Consider the following 17,652-nt stretch of genomic DNA (forward strand, 5'->3'; position numbering starts at 1 on the left):
AAATCTGCTAGAACCCTTTCTCACTTGCTTTGTGTCCCACTTGTATCCCAAGTAACCTATTCTGTACAGAATGAAGTTGTTCTTATCTCCAACCTTGGTGTCTGATTCATTGGACAATGGTGTTCCAGATATAAACCCTAGGACATTGGTTCTTGTTATGTCTCCCCTTTAATTGCAGGTGAGCAAAACAAAAAGCAGCCATTTCAGAATTAATTCAAATAAAAAACAAACCCCCACAAGAGAACGGCTGGAGTAAATTCCAATACACAGCAATAAATCCACACTCTGTCCGGCAATCCTGGCATGGCAGTAAATCACAAGCCTCAGAGAGTTTGCTGCATGTCTTCACTCCCAATTAGTCACTTTGATTCTGGCGAATTCCACCAGCCCAGCCGTGTCCTTTTATTCACTTATGAAGTGTGCTAATTTCCTTAATTAATGACTAGCTCGACGCTTCCTTTCTAACTGAGTTTGTCTTCTCAGCCTCCTTCTGTTTCTGACATCTAGCCATAAGTTCTCCAAATTGTCTTCTCCACTGGAAAACTTTCTCATGCCTTCCCTGTCAGCCATTCCCGGCTGCTGATCAGATAAAGAACCAGAGGAGGTCGAAGGTCCTGACAACTCTATTACTTCAGGTCTATCTTCCCTTGTTACATTCATCTCCTCATCCTGGTTACTATCCAAATCGCTATGCAATGCCGGCTCATATTTTGCTGCCATATCCTCATCACTTGAACTCATATCTGCCACAGGAACAGAATCCAAACCCGGAGCCACAACAGGTTCTTATGTCAGGAATATTCAGATTACAGTAGGCTTGGCAGGTAGTATAGACCTAAACCCTTATAAAGGCAACTTGGGTAGGATCACAGTATCAGTCTGCCAATAAAATGCTCACTTTGTATAAATGGTTACTTCACCTGCTAGGGTTTGATCCCATCTTTGACACCCCTAACCTGAGAAATGGATATAAGAGCACATTGGTAGAGATGTTATACTCCTATCAGCCAGTAAGCACCAGGCATTGAGCTCTTTTATTTATTTTATTCCATCTATATCTGTATTCTTCTCCCGGCATTTTAACACCTGCCCACCCACTTCCTTCAAAGCCTATGTGGGTAAATACTCACGATTATGAAGTCAAGTGGGAATTATTCATTTTGGAACTTAAATAGCTACGGAACACAAAATAAAATTGTCCGCTACATTCATCACAGCTGAAAACAGTGGGTGTTCACACAAATAAGTGAGATTAGTGAAGCCCAGAAATTATATTTTTTGATGATGGTACTCACCTGGTGGAACAGTCATTCCAAGAACAGTACCCATCTGTGCATTTGAAACATGATCCCTGAACTATTCTGCAAGGCTGCTGTTACCCAGTATTGGCTAGGTATATGTGGTGATTAAAACATTTATTGTTTTATTTGTACCTATTAAAATGTTGCTTCTGTTGGTTTTATTGTAAAGATGAAGATATTATCCCGTCCAATCGTGTCTGATTCTACAGGGCAGTCCTCACCTCTATTTCTTAGCCGAGGAAGCCAGCATCGTCTGAGGATTCTTTCTGTGATCATGTGGCCAGCATGATTATGAGCCAAGGTGCATGGAATGCTGTTACCTTCCCACCAAAATGGTACCTATTTATCTACTCGCATCTGCATGCTTTTATACTGCTAGGTGGGCAGGAGCTGGAGCAAGTAATGGGAGCTCCCCCATCGCATGGCACTCGGGTCTCAAACCTTCTCTTTCAGCTTTCTATCTGACAAGCTTGGCGTCTTTAACTGCTGATCCAGGGGTGGGATCCTACCGGCATAACAACCAGTTCGGTGAGTGTGTGCTTTGCACGCGCATGCGCACTTCATGCATGTGCAATACTTGCAAAACAACTTCTCCTGCAAGCAATCACCCTCTCCTGCTGACACGCAGCACTCAGCTGTGCCCCACAAAGCAACTATGGTAAGAATAAAGGACAACTAGAGCCTGGGCAGGCGGGTGGGCCCAACCGAAGAAAAGAAGATCTTCAGAGAGAACCAGTTTGGTGTCAGCTGCTCTTCAGCACTACCGGTTCTATAGAACCGGGCCAAACCTGTAGAATCCCACCCCTGTGCCGAGCCATTGTGCCCTTGGTTTACTATATTTTGTATTTTATTGCTGCAAACCAATGAGAGTGGCAATATTTTAACAGTATGTGAATGTCATTCATAAATGTTCACCAGACAGTGAAACAAATATATGCAAGCCTGCCCTGTCATGGTTATAAGCCATACATTGCCCACTTATGCTCCATTTACAGGGTAGCTTTTCACTTCCTTTTGAGATAAAGCCTGAGGAATATTTTCCATTGAATTGATCTTTCCTCTTCTCTCCATTCAGCTGGGTTTGTTACTGAAGAATAAGTAGAACCACTGCAAAACAGTATCCCTACTCTCCTTTCACAAGCAATCCAGAAGAACGCCATGTGTGATGGTACTGAACATCAGAAGTCAAGTAGGACCAGGAGAACCTCACTCATCTCATCTAAATCCCCAAAATTCATGATCGGACCATCATTGATCTTTGACAGAACTGAATCCTGAGGGAAAGGGGATATAGATAATCGATTTCTTTTAGGGCACTCTGTACCTGAACTTGTATCACCTTCTCTGTGTCCTTTGTAAGAAAGGAAAGTGGGAGACAGAATGATAATTGATTTAAGTAGGTTTGTCCAAGGAAGGCCTCTTCAAATGAGGTGCCCCATGCCTCTTTGAACAGATCTGGCACAACCCCTTTCCCCAAAAGCCACTAACTTCCTGGATATTGTCAAAAAAAAAATTTACCACCGGTTTTGTGGGTGTTGCTTGATGGGCATGGCAGGGGAAGGATACTGTAACATCTCCAGTCAGAGGTGGTATTTGCCGGTTCTCTGAACTACTCAAAATTTCCACTACCAGTTCTCCAGAACTGGTCAGAACCTGCTGAATACCACCTCTGACATTGTCCCTCATCACCCCATTTCTGGCACTGAAGAAGCCAGGAAGAATATGGATCTAAATCACAGGTGGTGAAATGCATGCTAGTGAGCACCATGTTCCCTTTGTCAGTGTCAGCATGTCAAAATGAATAAATAAAAATACATTTGTGGGTCATTTTGTAAGTATAAAAATAAATCAAATTGCCTGTCTTTAAACTAGGTCTATATTTTCCTTGAGGGTTTTTTTCCCCCTTGGGACTTATTTGGAATATTAAGAACTCAGTGGCAATTATTTGTTTTCCTTATAATGTGTAGATACTCAGAAGTGTGGCATGCATTGTTGGCAATCCTTTAGTAAAATGTTGTATTTGCAAAGAATTAAATTTCCCTAGACAATGATGAATTAAGTCCCCTGAAATACACTCCTACTGGCAAATTATACCTTTTACTTGAAGGATAATATGCATTAGGGACAACTGTCTGAAGAATCTCCAATTCTGGTTTTGAATATTGATTTGAGTCTGGTTCTCTTTGGAAAAGGGCTTAATAATTACCCTCATGGATTATCTCAAATATACTGTATGTAATGTGAACTATCATTTTCCCTGATGTCAAAGCAGATTTTGAGCCCACTGACGATTGTAGATCAGTTTCTGGATTTGGGTTCAGGAACATGGCAATACAATAGTTCTTCATTAACTGACATGAGGATTACAGAATGTAGAATTTATGTCTGTTTGACCTTGAGACAATTATACACTGGGATTCCACAAAGTTCTAGCTTACCACCATGATATTCAGGCAGTTATGTTAAGCAACTGAATAAATCACCTGGAGATTTGAAGTGAACTGCCATTGTTATGTTGATGAGGTGCATTCTGTTTGTCCTCTATCATCTGAGCCATCCGATCCTAATAAGTATAGAAAAGGAATTTGAATCCGGTTATAACTTTAATGTTGACCCATAAATAGAATCCCAGCAGTTGGAAATGTTCTTGGCACATAACTTATGAATCTAGAGGATTGATGTTTATCCTGTTTTTGAAATGGCTGGTCTCTTCCTGAAACAGAAGTTCATGATCAATAAGTACTCTTTGATCCAATTCTATTAATAGCCTAGGTAGCATTGATTGCCTTTGACCTATCCCCTTGGCCCTATCATCAATGTTTTTATCAGCCCCTCAGCCAACTTTCTACAATATATCATACATTGGCTTTCTTTGAATATTAATTATAAGGTAAAGTGGTGCAAAATATGAATGCTAGATGGTAGTTGAAATGCTAATGATACAATGAGTTGCATATAAATAATGGCTCTCCATACTCGGTTCAAGATGCCATTTCTGTCTTTGAAAGGCTTAAAACCACTTGGAGCCTGACATTCAAACAGGAACATCTTACCCTAGCCCCATTCCTATATAGATAAAGTCCTTTACTAAAGCCCTCCATTTTTACCAGAGATTAGTTATTCAATGCCCACTCTCCAAAAGAAGAGGACATTTATGGCAGCCCAACTACCTTCTCGTTAACCTATTGTACATCTTAAAGAACTTCTTGCAAGTAAAACTATTGAGGGGAGGGGGAAGGCATGTATTTCTCAGAAATGCAAAAAAAGGAATAATAGCAAGGTATGAATGTTTTGAATAAATTTGTTTTCAAGAAGGGACAGAATGGGACAAAGAACAAGACCAGCTGAAACCTATATCCATTATCAAATGTTATGTAACTGCCACCCTCAATGCATATTGCAGTCAGTAAGATTTAGCATTTATGTAACTGTCTCTCTCAGTACTAAGTAAATGATGTTGACTCATTGGTTCTGAGTCTATTTCTGCACATGGCAATTAAAAGTAATCTGCTTTGAGCTTTCTGCTTGGACGCAAAAGCAGCAAATAAATAAGACTTAAATGTATTAAACAACTTTGAAGTGCATAATTATATATTGGAAGCATTTTTTACAGGGCAATTTCTTATGTAATAAATATGAACAGTTGTTCAGAATTAATTACTGTTCAGTAATGATTGCTGTTATCTGGTTACTGTTGAGAGTTGCACTTATTTGTGTTTCCAGATTCTTACTGAATACGATGCAAAGGAAAATCAACAACACATCTAAAGATTCTTTGCCTGGACCAAACCTCTAAAATAAAACAAAGATGAATTAATGAAGTTTCTGAAATATGAACAAAAATACCACCATTGTTACATTCCAGTGAACTGAGGAATTTCAAGGGAAGCTTCATGTCAATTTTACCTTTTTCCTTTAGCTGCTTGTGTTTAAACGAAACCAGATGTAACAGCTGGCACTGTAACAGATCAAATCTGGTATTATCCCATTCACCAAACAATCCATGTGCAATGATGTAGATAAGATTTACTGATGTGGAATTAAGAGTTTGGACCTACAGGGCCCAATCATCAAATTGAGAATTGGAAGCATTTTGAATTTTCCACAGCAGTCCAGCCTTTCTGTTTAATTTATGCTTTATTACCCCCATCTTATTTTATGTTTATGATTTTATATTCAGGACTTGAAAACCAATCTAAAAAAGTCAGCTATGAACAATAAAATATCTGGAAATGCTGAAATAATCGACAGCAGCATGAAAACCATAATACAATTCCATATGGTTTAATTGTGTCTGCATTCCCACAACATTTAGTACTATCCTCCTTCACTTTATTTGAATGTGAATATGGGCCTCATAAAGAGACAGGCCTCGGATTGCATAGCTGTGATAGATGATAGATAGATAGATAGATAGAGAGAGAGAGAGAGAGAGAGAGAGAGAGAGAGAGAGAGAGATTGAATTCTTTATTGGCCAAGTGTGATTGGACACACAAGGAATTTGTCTTGGTGCAAATGCTCTCTGTATACATAAAAGAAAAGATACATTTGTCGAGAGTCAAGAATCATAAGGTACAACACTTAATGTAGTCATAGGGTACAATAAACAATCAAATCATACTAGGAAACAGTCAATAAAAATCATTAGGATACAAGCAACAAAGTTACAGTCATACAGTCACAAGTGATAAGGAGTGATGAGAAGATTAATAGTAATAGTAGTGCAGACTTTGTAAATAGTTGGACAGTGTTGAGGGAATTATTTGTTTAGCAGAGTGATGGCTTTCGGGGAAAAGGTGTTCTTTTGTCTATTTGTTCTGGTGTGCAGTGCTCTATAGTGTTGTTTTGAGGGAAGGAGTTGAAACAGTTTATGTCCAGGATGTGAGGGGTCTGTAAATATTTTCACAGCCCTCTTTTTGTTTCGTGCAGTGTACAGGTCCTTGATTGAAGGCAGGTTGGTAGTAATTGTTTTTTCTGCAGTGCCTACCATATTTGTTTTTTTCTCTCTCTCTTAACCTCCTCGCAGTCACTTCGGGTGAGGTGGAGCATTTCTGGCCTCTAACTGCCAAAACCTAGTGGTGAAAATTAGTAAGGCAGATCTTTGCTGTTTTGAGTCATAAATTACTTAAATAAGTTTAACTCTGCTAATTGCCCTCCCCAGTAAAAATAAATATGCTTTCTGCAAACCAGGACAGTTAGAAAGTGCTGGCCAATCCTGCTCACTTTGAGTCATAATCCCACCCACTAAAGTTCTTGGAGCCACTCAATTCATTTAGCATGATGTACAGGAGGGGTGTCAAACTCAAGGCCTGTGGGCCGGATCCAGCTCTCGGGGTGTTTAGATCTGGCCCACGGGGCCACCCTGGAAACAGCAAAGGACCAGACCGCAGTACCTCTGCCAGTGAAAACGGAACTCATGCAGCCCTCCTGAGTCCCGTTTTCATTGGCAGAGAGTTGCGGGAGGCCGTTGCAGCTAAAAATGGAGTTCAGGAGCCCATTTTCACTGACAGAGTGCTCGTGCCACCACAAGTTCCCCCGACATGACATGTCAAGCTGGCCATGACCCCCTGGCCCCCCTGAGGTCAAACACAACCCTGATGAGGCCCACAATAAAATCAAGTTTGACGCCCCTGGTCGTGGAAGCAAGTTAGATCGGCTGGGTGTCCTGTACTTTCGCAATCACAAGCACAAAAGCAGCACATTCAGGTCAGCATCCTACATTCCCGACCTGAAGACAAGCTCCATAGCTCATACTTGTTTTGAAGTCAGACATGTGCGTGCGCTAAATTAATTGCACTGCTGCATCTGATGTGAGGCCTCTCAAGGACTTATTAATGTATTAAGGATTCACTTAGGGATGTACCTTTTCTATCAAGCATGAAATATAATAAATAAAGAACAACAATGGGAGGCTGAACAAGGTGCTGTTGGTATGTAGGTTAGAGGCCATCTGGTTCAAGATAATTTATCATAGCCTGATCTCTTTATTTATGCTGTGAATTAGATTTCCAGCTGACCTGAAGGTACTTGGGTTTCATTTTTGAGGGGGAAGGATCTGTACCTGGGTGACTTTGATTTTATTAGTGCTATAAATCAAGCGTGTGGTCAAGGAAAGAAATTTCTGCTTCAGTGGCAGATTTTATACACAAGATCAAAAGAGCGAGTTTCTCGTGTACCAAAATGCTGGGCTGGGCAAAACATCAGCTGGTCTCCAGCAAGAACTGCTGATATCCAGTATGGTGATATACGTCACTAAGGTCTCACTCAGAGTAACAGGGAGCAGCATGTAGAGGCAGTCCTTGATGTACGACCACAACGGAGCCCAACATTTCTGTTGCTAAGTGAGAACATTAAGTGAATTATGCCTCATTTTACAACCTTTCTTGCCACCGGTAGTAAGTGAATCACTGTCGTTGTTAAGTTAGCCACACTGTTATATGAAGTGAATCTGGCTTCCCCGTTGACTTTGCTTGTCAGAAGGTCACAAAAGGGGATGACATGACACCCTGGACACTGCGACTGTCATAAATATGCGTCGGTTGCCAATGGTCTGAATTTTAGTCACATAAACCATAGGGATGCTGCAATGGTCATAAGTGTGAAAAATGGTCACAAGCAGAGGTGGTATTCAGCAGGTTCCGACCAGTTCTGAAGAACCGGTAGCGGAAATTTTCAGTAGTTCATAGAACCAGCAAATACTACCTCTGAGTGGACTCGTCCTCATCTATTCCCTGCCTTCTGACTCCCAGCTGATTGGCTGGGTCTTCTTTTGTTGCCCTGCACAGGAGAACAAAGCTGGAAAGCAGGTTAGTGGGGTGGGGAGGGAATGGGATTTTGCAGTAACCTTCCCCTGCCACACTGAAAAAGCCATGTCCACCAAACCAAGCTACACCTACCAAACCATGCCCGCAGGACTGGTAGTAAAAAAAAATTGAATCTTACCACTAATCACAAGTCACTTTTTCCAAAGATATTGTAACTTCAAGGAGTCACTAAATAAAATGTTGTAAAGCCAAGAACTACCTGTATTAAATATTGTTTCTTCTCTGAGAACAATTGAAACTACCTCTGTTTGTTGCTATAGCCTGATGATTTATCATATTCACTGACCATATTATCTGATCTCTCAGGCAACTGGACTAGTCGTTCAGTGACTTAAGAAGGATCTATTTTCTGAGCTGGAGCAATCACCAACTTTGATATCAGGTCAGAAAAATCCTGTAGTAGTTGATTTGGGGAAGGGAAGGAGGTTAACATAATTTTACCTTAACCCTAACCCTGTTTGGGACTTTAGCTATACACATTATCAGGGTAAATTAACTGATTTAGGATGGTTGGATCGAAGACTTCCCCTGTTCAAGGTTAAATGCAGTGCATGAGAAAGGGCTTGGTTTCCATTCAGGAGTGTTTAATCATCCCTGTACATGGAATGGAATGGAACAGAGTGGAACGGAACGGAACGGAGAGCAGAACAGAACAGAACAGAACAGAACAGAACAGGTTTCTGGATGAACCTAACCTTCAAATAGTATGGGACTATTTGTATGGGACTCGCGGGCATCCAAAATCTGTGTGAGCGGAACACAGGAAGGGCGGTTAAAAACTGCAAAACAACATTGGGTGCACTGTAGCAATGCAAGTACAAAAAGGATTGTGTTGTGACATCAGGAGGCATATATGGTTCTTTGGCCAACATTGTGATTAGTAATAAATTGTAAACAGGTTGTAATTGTAATTGTAATTTGAGCAAGTAGAAGCATGGTATCGAAGGCAGCTGATCAAGACAAAATTAAACGTGATGTTAGTTACATATTATTAAATCTAAATGAAATTAGCCAATAAGATGATTCCTGTTTCTTGAATACCACTCTGATAATCACATCAAAAGTTATAAATTTGGTAAATAAAAGAGCTTTGGGGGTCTCCCTTTAAGTCTTAGGAGGATAGTCATGATTCTAGTAACACAGTTACTTTACATTCAGCTGCAAACTAAGGGAAAGGTGCTTTTCTTCCATTGAAACTCAACTTATCTTTTACCTCTATTTAATATTTTTGAATTGGTTTTGAATTGCTGTACTATTTGGCAAAGTCATTGCCCTGACATTACAGGGTAGCATGTGCTTTGAACTGAGGGGTGGAGATGGGGAATATCTAATGTAAGATTGAAATGCCCATTTGAGAAACAGATGGCAATAACTGGTTAAACATCTTTTTTTTAAAAAAAATATTCTTTAAATATAAAGAATGATATACAGGTAAATAACTGGTTAAAAAATACACAAAATGTAGGCAAGCATTAACTTCTTTAGAACAAAAGCCCCTATCATTTTTCATGATTTGGATGATGGAGAAACAGAGAGATGATAGGCAGACAGACAGACATGGACAAATGATAAAGATAGATAGATAGATAGATAGATAGATAGATAGATAGATAGATAGATAGATAGACAGAGATGATAGACAGACAGATAATAGAAATCAATAAATATCATTTTAGAACACAGTACAGAGAAATATTACGTTAGCACTCAGAAAACCTGTTTATCTTCTCAATAAATCCATTTTGTTTAGGATAGAATCTGCAATTGTTTCAGTACTCCATGTTTAAGGCCTTCAGATGATCAACACAGATTAATCTTTTGTCATCTAAGACTATATTTTGCCAGTCTCTTGGACAACACAGCTCTTTAATGATATAAGGCTGCTCCTCCTTTATACTATTTAATTTGGAATCAAAAAGAACTTGCAAGGCCTGTTCAGTAGTTTTCTAGTAATAATTTCTTCTTCAGAAAAAAGCAGAACTATACGGGAATTGCTATTGTCTCCTAAATTCTTCTGCCAAGAAAAATTGTCTGGAGTTTTGCTTTTTTTTTATCCTTAAGAGAGTGCCAGTTTTCTTTATATTTTGCGTGTGTGTGTGTGTGTGCATTTGTGTGTGAGACAGAAAATGTGCTAAAGAGCAAAAATCATTGCAACACATTATCTAATTAGGCCAATGTTTGTAGGGAAGAAAAGACCTTTAACTCTTAAAATGAGAGAACATTGGATTCCCCATTGGATTCTTTGGTGTCCACAAAGCTGGTTAGCAGAATTGCTAAGTCTCTATCATTGTTAAAATGTTATAATCAATAACAATGTTTTTTTAAAGAGAAAGAAGAATGAATGTATACCCCACCTCTTCCAACTCAATTAAGAAATTATAACTCTCCCAACTCTCTGCCAGAATCTCCAGTGGAAATGAATTCTGGGAGTTTTCATGTCTAAACTCTTTGAAGATACCAATTAAAGGGCCCGGTATTAATTGTGAAGAATGATTCCCAATAATTCTTTGAACCGAATCATTTAGAGCGGGGGTCTCCGACCTTGGCAATTTTAATCCTGGCAAAGCTGGCTGGGGAATTCTGGGAGTTGAAGTCTGCCAGACTTTAAAGTTGCCAAGGTTGAAGACCCCTGATTTAGAGGAGGTGGGTGGTATAGGAATTTGTTAATAATTAAACCTGTTTTCTTCAGAATTAGAAGGAGAAAATAAACCGCCCAAATAAAGTAGATATTCATATATTTTAATGTTGGTGCAAATTAAGGAACAGATCCATATAGTTGAGAAAAGTGTAATCGCTTCACTTATTTATCTGCTGAGTTGCTTGTTCAGGTATTCTGTTGGGTACTTCAAGCCCATTGTCTTGGCAAGTTTAAGATGTGTGGACTTCAGCTGATGAGACTATTTTTCAGCCCCACAAACTGAATGAAAGAATTTGCTCTAACTGCATCCTCCCAAAATTATACAGATTTCCCTAAGATGACAACCTATCAAATACTGTACAGTTTGGTTATGAAATGATTTAAATATCAAAGTATCTGTTTTTTGTGTGGATGTGTTTATTTAAAAGACATAGGCTTTCCTCTGATGCTTCACAGTATACTCAGCCTTGGAAACTTTTATGTAACTTTAGGCTTCCCTCCAATGTAAAACTCTCAGGCATGCCTACAATCAATAATAAGCTTCTAATATAAACATATTTCAAAAGATAAAAGCACAGGAACTCTAGCCGTAAAACAAGGGTAATCCATCAGTGCAATACCATAAATCTAAACTTAGTTTGAAAGCATGCAGAAAAGAACATCTCTTTATGCTGCCCTTAAAACTGGGTGGACATTTAGATTTTCAGAAATGTCATTCCAGTCTTTCTACTTGCCTACATATTTATGTGTGTGTGTGTGTGTGTGTGTGTGTGTGTGTGTGTGTGTGTGTGTGACCTCAATCAATGATGAACCAAACATATGTAAAACAAACATCAGGGAAAGTAAAAGATATTCCCCATTACTGTGGAATAGCTGAGTCTCTACTGTCCTATTTAACTCAACAGCAGACCTGGGCACTTTATGGCCTGTGAACTACATCCAGCCCTTTGGTTGCTCCTATCCGTCCTGCTGCAGCAGCAGGGGTTTGGGGGCAGTGCAGAGGTGGCATTCAGCCAGTTCTGACAGGTTCTGGAGAACCGGTAGCAGAAATTTTGAGTAGTTCGGAGAACCAGCAAATACCACCTCTGGTTGGCCCCGCCCGCATCTATTTGCTGCCTCCCGAGTCCCAGCTAATCAGTCACAGCCGATCGCCTGGTTCTTCTTTTGTCCCAGCTGATTGCCTGGGTCTTCTTTAGTTTAGTATCGATCTTGCTAATGTGGCAGCTGTTAAGCCAAACTGGGGCGCAGTATTCAGCTGTGGAGTAGACCAACCCTCGTGCTGATATGATGAGACCAGCGGCTGAGGCTCCCCAACTTGATCCTCTTCGTTTCTGGAGTAAGTTGTTCCTGGTATTGATTTTAGTGGACATGTTCTCGAGGAGAACAGAGGAGAGAGTCTGATCCAAAGTTACTCTGAGGTATTTGGGGTGAGGATCATAAGGGAGTAGGTTGTTGGGGTGGCATTGACAAGTTTGTTGTTGAGATAGAAACTGGTGGTCACCATTTTGCTGACACTGGGTATGAGTCTCCAGTCAGCAAAGAACTTTTTTCAGGGAGTTCAGGTCCTCAGAGAGGAGGCAGTCCAATACTTCCAAGTTTTTATCTTGCACTGCTAGAGCCAGGCCATCTACATATCCAAATTTACATCCCCTTGTAGCTGGCATATCTGAGATATAAAATTGAACAGTGTGGGTGCCAGTACAGAACCTTGTGGAAGGCCATTGTTGAGTCTTCTTAACTTGCTGACATTGTCCCCTATAATGTTCTTTCACTGTTCTTTATTAGGTGATAGAGAATTTTACAGGGGATGATGGGACTCAGTTTGTAAAGCAGACCATTCACTACAGTGAATTTATTTATGTAACAGAGATCTTGAATCTGCAGCACAGAATATTTTACTATCCAGTTAAAACAATTTAGGATTCTTCCTGAACCTAATTATCCACCAAGCTTTCAGCATCATTGGGTCACTGACAGGCTAATGGGTATAAGTGTATCCAACAAATTACCCTTGCCAAAAGTAATTTTATTTATTTAAGATATTTCCACCAAAACACTGAGACTAAGGTTGGGCTTGACCCTCAGCTGCCATGGTTCTATTAAGGAAAATCAAAAGTTTGGCCTATCATAAAACAGGAATAGTTGAAATAAATTACATAAGGTTGTTCAGTTAGGACGAAGTGTTTTGCTTAAGCATAAAAAGCATTTGTAGGTAACGATGAGAGAAAATGAATTATGACAAAGGAAGGACCTTATCTGCGCATGAAGTAAAAATACAAGAAGATCCCCACAATTGCAAAAGCAATATTGATGGGATGGGGGAATTGTCTAGCAAGAATTATTGTGCTGGAGACATAGCTATTTCTATAGGCAAATGTTACAAATGGAAGTAGCATTTCAAACAACCTTGCATGGTACTACACTAAGAGGAGAAATTTAATGGACAAGTGAAGAGCTAAGCAACTCTTCCTACCACTTGCAAGCAGCTCCTGTCGCATGCAATGAGCACAAGAGAGATGACTATGCATTTCTCAGAACATATATATTGCCTTGCCTATATGCCATGGGATGGTGTAAGAAAGCCACTTGACCAATTAAGAACCAAACGAGATTGCTAAATGGAAGCACTAACAAAAGCATTTTGGAACACCCGTCAGACAAAGACAAAAGTCATTGGAGAAGACCTTGATATTGGCCAACAGGAGAAAAAGTTGATACATGTCATCGCTGATGGCAAGACATGAGTTTATAAGAACTTAGAGAAGAAATTCTCACTCTTGCCAGCATTTTTCTGTTAAACATCACCAGATCTAATACCCCTACAAAGTATACCAAGTTGGTTTCAGATATAACAATTGCTGCCCTGAAACTTCATGACTTTTATTGGAAATCACATAAAATTCCCTCTCTAGAAGAATGACAGGTTAGGTTATGGGAATATGCTTTAATGCCAAAAATAACACAGGAAACGGTAAATCTGATACAGGCTTTAATTCAAATTGGAATCCAGTTGTGAATTATACTTGTACACATGTACTCGTACCATTTGAAATTCTGGTTTTTAGTAACCGCTACAACATATTAACTTTTCCTTCATTCGTTGAATAAGGCTATAATTTTAAAATTAGATAGGAAATGTTCATTAATTATCTCTCATCCTGATTTATGATTTGTATCATACTGATCATTTTTGTTAATTACTAAATATTGACTTTCTTATAATGACCCTGAAGTCTTAAATTAATATAAGATGCATTAATATGCAGCACTAATCAAACATTATCCTGGCCTTTTTTTATTCAATTTAATACAGCCTGTAAATCTTCTTTGTACTATGTTATTCTTTTTTAGCTTTTCCAGCTTGGTTGGGGATACTTTTAAATATTAACTAAAATAAACACTTTATAATAATAAAAGCAGTTACTGTTCATCCCAGTGAAATAATGTCCAGCAGGTGACAAAGGGTTGGAAGCAAATGGACAACAACAACAAAAAAAATTGAAATGATGCTCATGAAATCACAGCAGGACAATTCTTCTGAGCTGGCACAGTGTTTAATACCTGAAGATATACATATGTAATTGAATTAGATGCTTGAAATGTGTATATTTTATTAAAAATGCACCCAGTTACGAATGTAATTTTGAAAGTAACACATGAAGTTCCATTACACTTAAAGAAATTTGCTTGCAAATTACACATATACAAAAAAATGCAAACCTAATACCCACTGCACTGTGTATAATTAGACAATTGCAATAAACAATGGATTCATACAAGTAGTCCTTGACTTACAACAGTTCATTTAGTGACCATTCAAAGTTACAACGGTACCGAAAAATGTGACTTATGACCGTTTTTCACAGTTACGACCTTTGCAGCATCCCCACAGTCCTGTGATCAAAAAAATCAGATGCTTAACAACTGGTTCATATTTATGACGGATGCTGTGTCCCAAGGTAACATGATCCCCTTTTGCGACCTTCTGACAAGTAAAGTCAGTGGGGAAGTTAGATTCACTTAACAACTGGGTTACTAACTTATCAATGGCAATGATTTACTTAACAACTGTGGCAAGAAAGGTCATAACATGGGACAAAACTCATTTAACAAACGTCTCACTTAACAACAGAAATTTTGGGCTGCATTGTGGTTGTAAGTCAAGGACTATAGGTACTCAAAACAGTTCCAGTTTCAGGAGTGATTTTGAAGCTGTTCAAACCATTGCAGAAAAGTCTCAAAATTGGGGGAAAAAATGGGCTTTTTTGGAGCCTGGAAATCCCCAGGAATAATCAGAAACAGCATCAGGACACACACACACGTGTGTGTGTGGGGTGTGTATATATAATTTTATGAAGAAATTTAATTAAAATAGTAAAATTTATTGCAAACTAAAAGGAAGATAAAAAGAAAGAAAGAAAGAAAGAAAGAGTGAGAGTTGCAAAGAAGAAAAATTATACAAAACGGAAAATAAAAAAGAAAGAAAAGTATGAATACAACAAAAAAAGATAAAAGAAATATATAAAGTGACTTCTAACCTTCATCACAACATCAGGCCTCTTTTTAAGCTTGAGGTCAAAATAGCTGTTACGTAGCAAACTTGAAACAGAAAGTTTTCAGCTTGAAACATTTTTGTTTTAAAATGTTTTGCACAACCTTTGCACTTATATAACTATCTTTAGTGGCATGTTAGCGAATTGACACTTCACATGATTTACCTTTGCTTTTCTCCCACTTCTGTATCTCAAATCAACTTTGGAAAAGATACCAAGGTACATTGACAAATTTATCATAACTAATGTTTAGCCATGGTTATGTGATAATTTTACACTTCATTTATGAAATAAGTGCAAATTCAGTTTTCCCTTATCTCTCTAATCTTCTCCTTCTTGTTATATTTTATCATGGTTATATTGTGAATTGCCCAGGATGGTTTGGCATTGGGAAGTGTCTAAACTGATTACATTAAATTAAATTATTAAATTAAATTAACTTGGTTTGTAAAGTTTATTATATCTGTGATTGCAATAAAGATTGATTTATTGATATGATATATTCAACTTGGAGGAAGGTACATCTTTCCTCCATGCCTAGTTCATACCAGAATGATTCTTTCTAATAAGGAAGAAAATTTCATAAATTCTTATTTCACATCATAGACTCAGGTTACCAATATTACAAATTCACTGGATAAATGAAAAGAACCAATGAATAATAGAACAATAGATAGTAGATAGTTCTGACATTGTTTGTAAAACCAAGTATGTGCTTTAAACCAGGCGTCAACTGCCTTTTCAATTCCCAGGTATCAATCATGCAACTTACAGGATGTCCCTCCGCACTTGCAATCTCACAACATTATCCTTTTCCCTTTAAATTTCCCTTTGAATTCTCCTCAAGTGGTTGTGTGAAAATACTGAAAGCTCAGAAGGTTTGGAAATTTTTACTATGTATTTATTTATTTATTTGAAGCATATTTGGTTTTCTTTACGTTAAGGTTAGCGAAAGTCTGTTAGCAAAACAAGATGTTTTGGCACAAGTGTGGGTCCCATACTATCAATCCCCAACTTAGTTTTTTTTTCCCATGCTCACATTATTATTTTTCATTCTTCGAGTCCATTATTCCTGTTTCTGGATCTTAGGAAAAGTACTACTGTTTTCTCAAACCTTTTGTATACTATATGTCAGGAAGGATGTGCTTGGACAAAGCGTAACTATTATTATACTTACTTTACTGTCAAAATCACAGCAAGTTTTCTGCTTTGAAGAAAACAAAGAACATTTAACATTTCATGCAGTAAGGAAGCTCATGTTTCAAATCCCTTAAGACATATTTTCTAGTCCATTAAGCATTTCAAGTTTTGTTCTGGGCCACTGCTGCAACAGAGAGCCCTCTGTTACATAATCTCTATTCTTTCTGTTGTAAGGATAAGCGTTTCTTTTCTTAGAAAGGGGATCTTCTACAAAAAAAAATCATTATCATCATTTTCACTAATGGAAAAAGAGAAAGGTGTGCATACATTTCTATATCTACCCACATGGGATTTAGCTCTGTGGAGTTCGTTAGTTAACCACTTCTGGGAAAACTTTGTATATTTTTTTCTTTCATTAAATTTACAAAAGAGCAAGAAAACAAAGCATTCAAGTTCAACACACTTTGAATGTATACATACATACATACACACACAAATAGCAGTAGCATTAAGACTTATATACAGCTTCACAGTGCTTTTTATTCCTCTCTAAGAGGTTTACAGAGTCAGCATCTTGCCCCCAACAATCTGGGTCCTCATTTTACCCACCTCGGAAGGATTGAAGGCTGAGTCAACCTTGAGCCTGGTGAGATTCGAACTGCCAAACTGCTGGCAGCTGGCAGTCAGCAGAAGTAGCCTGCAGTACTGCACTCTAACCACTGCACCACCACAGCTCACCACACACAAACACACACATATACATATACATATACATACACCCAAATCTTGCCAGCCAAGGTCAGAAGCAGAGTTGGTATTCAGTAGGTTCTGACCAGTTCTGGAGAACCAGTAGCGGAAATTTTGAGTAGTTCAGAGAACCAGCAAATACCACCTCTGACTGGGGATTTTACAGTATCCTTCCCCTGCCATGAGCACCAAGCCACACCCACAGAACTGGTAGTAAAAAAAATTGAATCCCACCACTGGTCAGAAGATGACTTTCTTGCCATCTTTGTTTCTTTTCAGTCTCCATATTTCATGTTGATAAGACAGAGATGTCTTCCCATCTCCAAAACAGCTCAAGTCCTTCATTTTCAATTGTGAATTAATGGCCACAAACCGTACTAAGGGCAAACGGTAGGCATAACTCAGTTGGCTGAAGAACTATAACAAATTGTTAGTTTTTATTTTAACCC

This window comes from Notechis scutatus, chromosome 2, assembly GCF_049901735.1.
Source record: "Notechis scutatus isolate UNSWTSFEM ecotype Mainland chromosome 2, rNotScu1.2, whole genome shotgun sequence".
NCBI lineage: Eukaryota > Metazoa > Chordata > Lepidosauria > Squamata > Elapidae > Notechis > Notechis scutatus.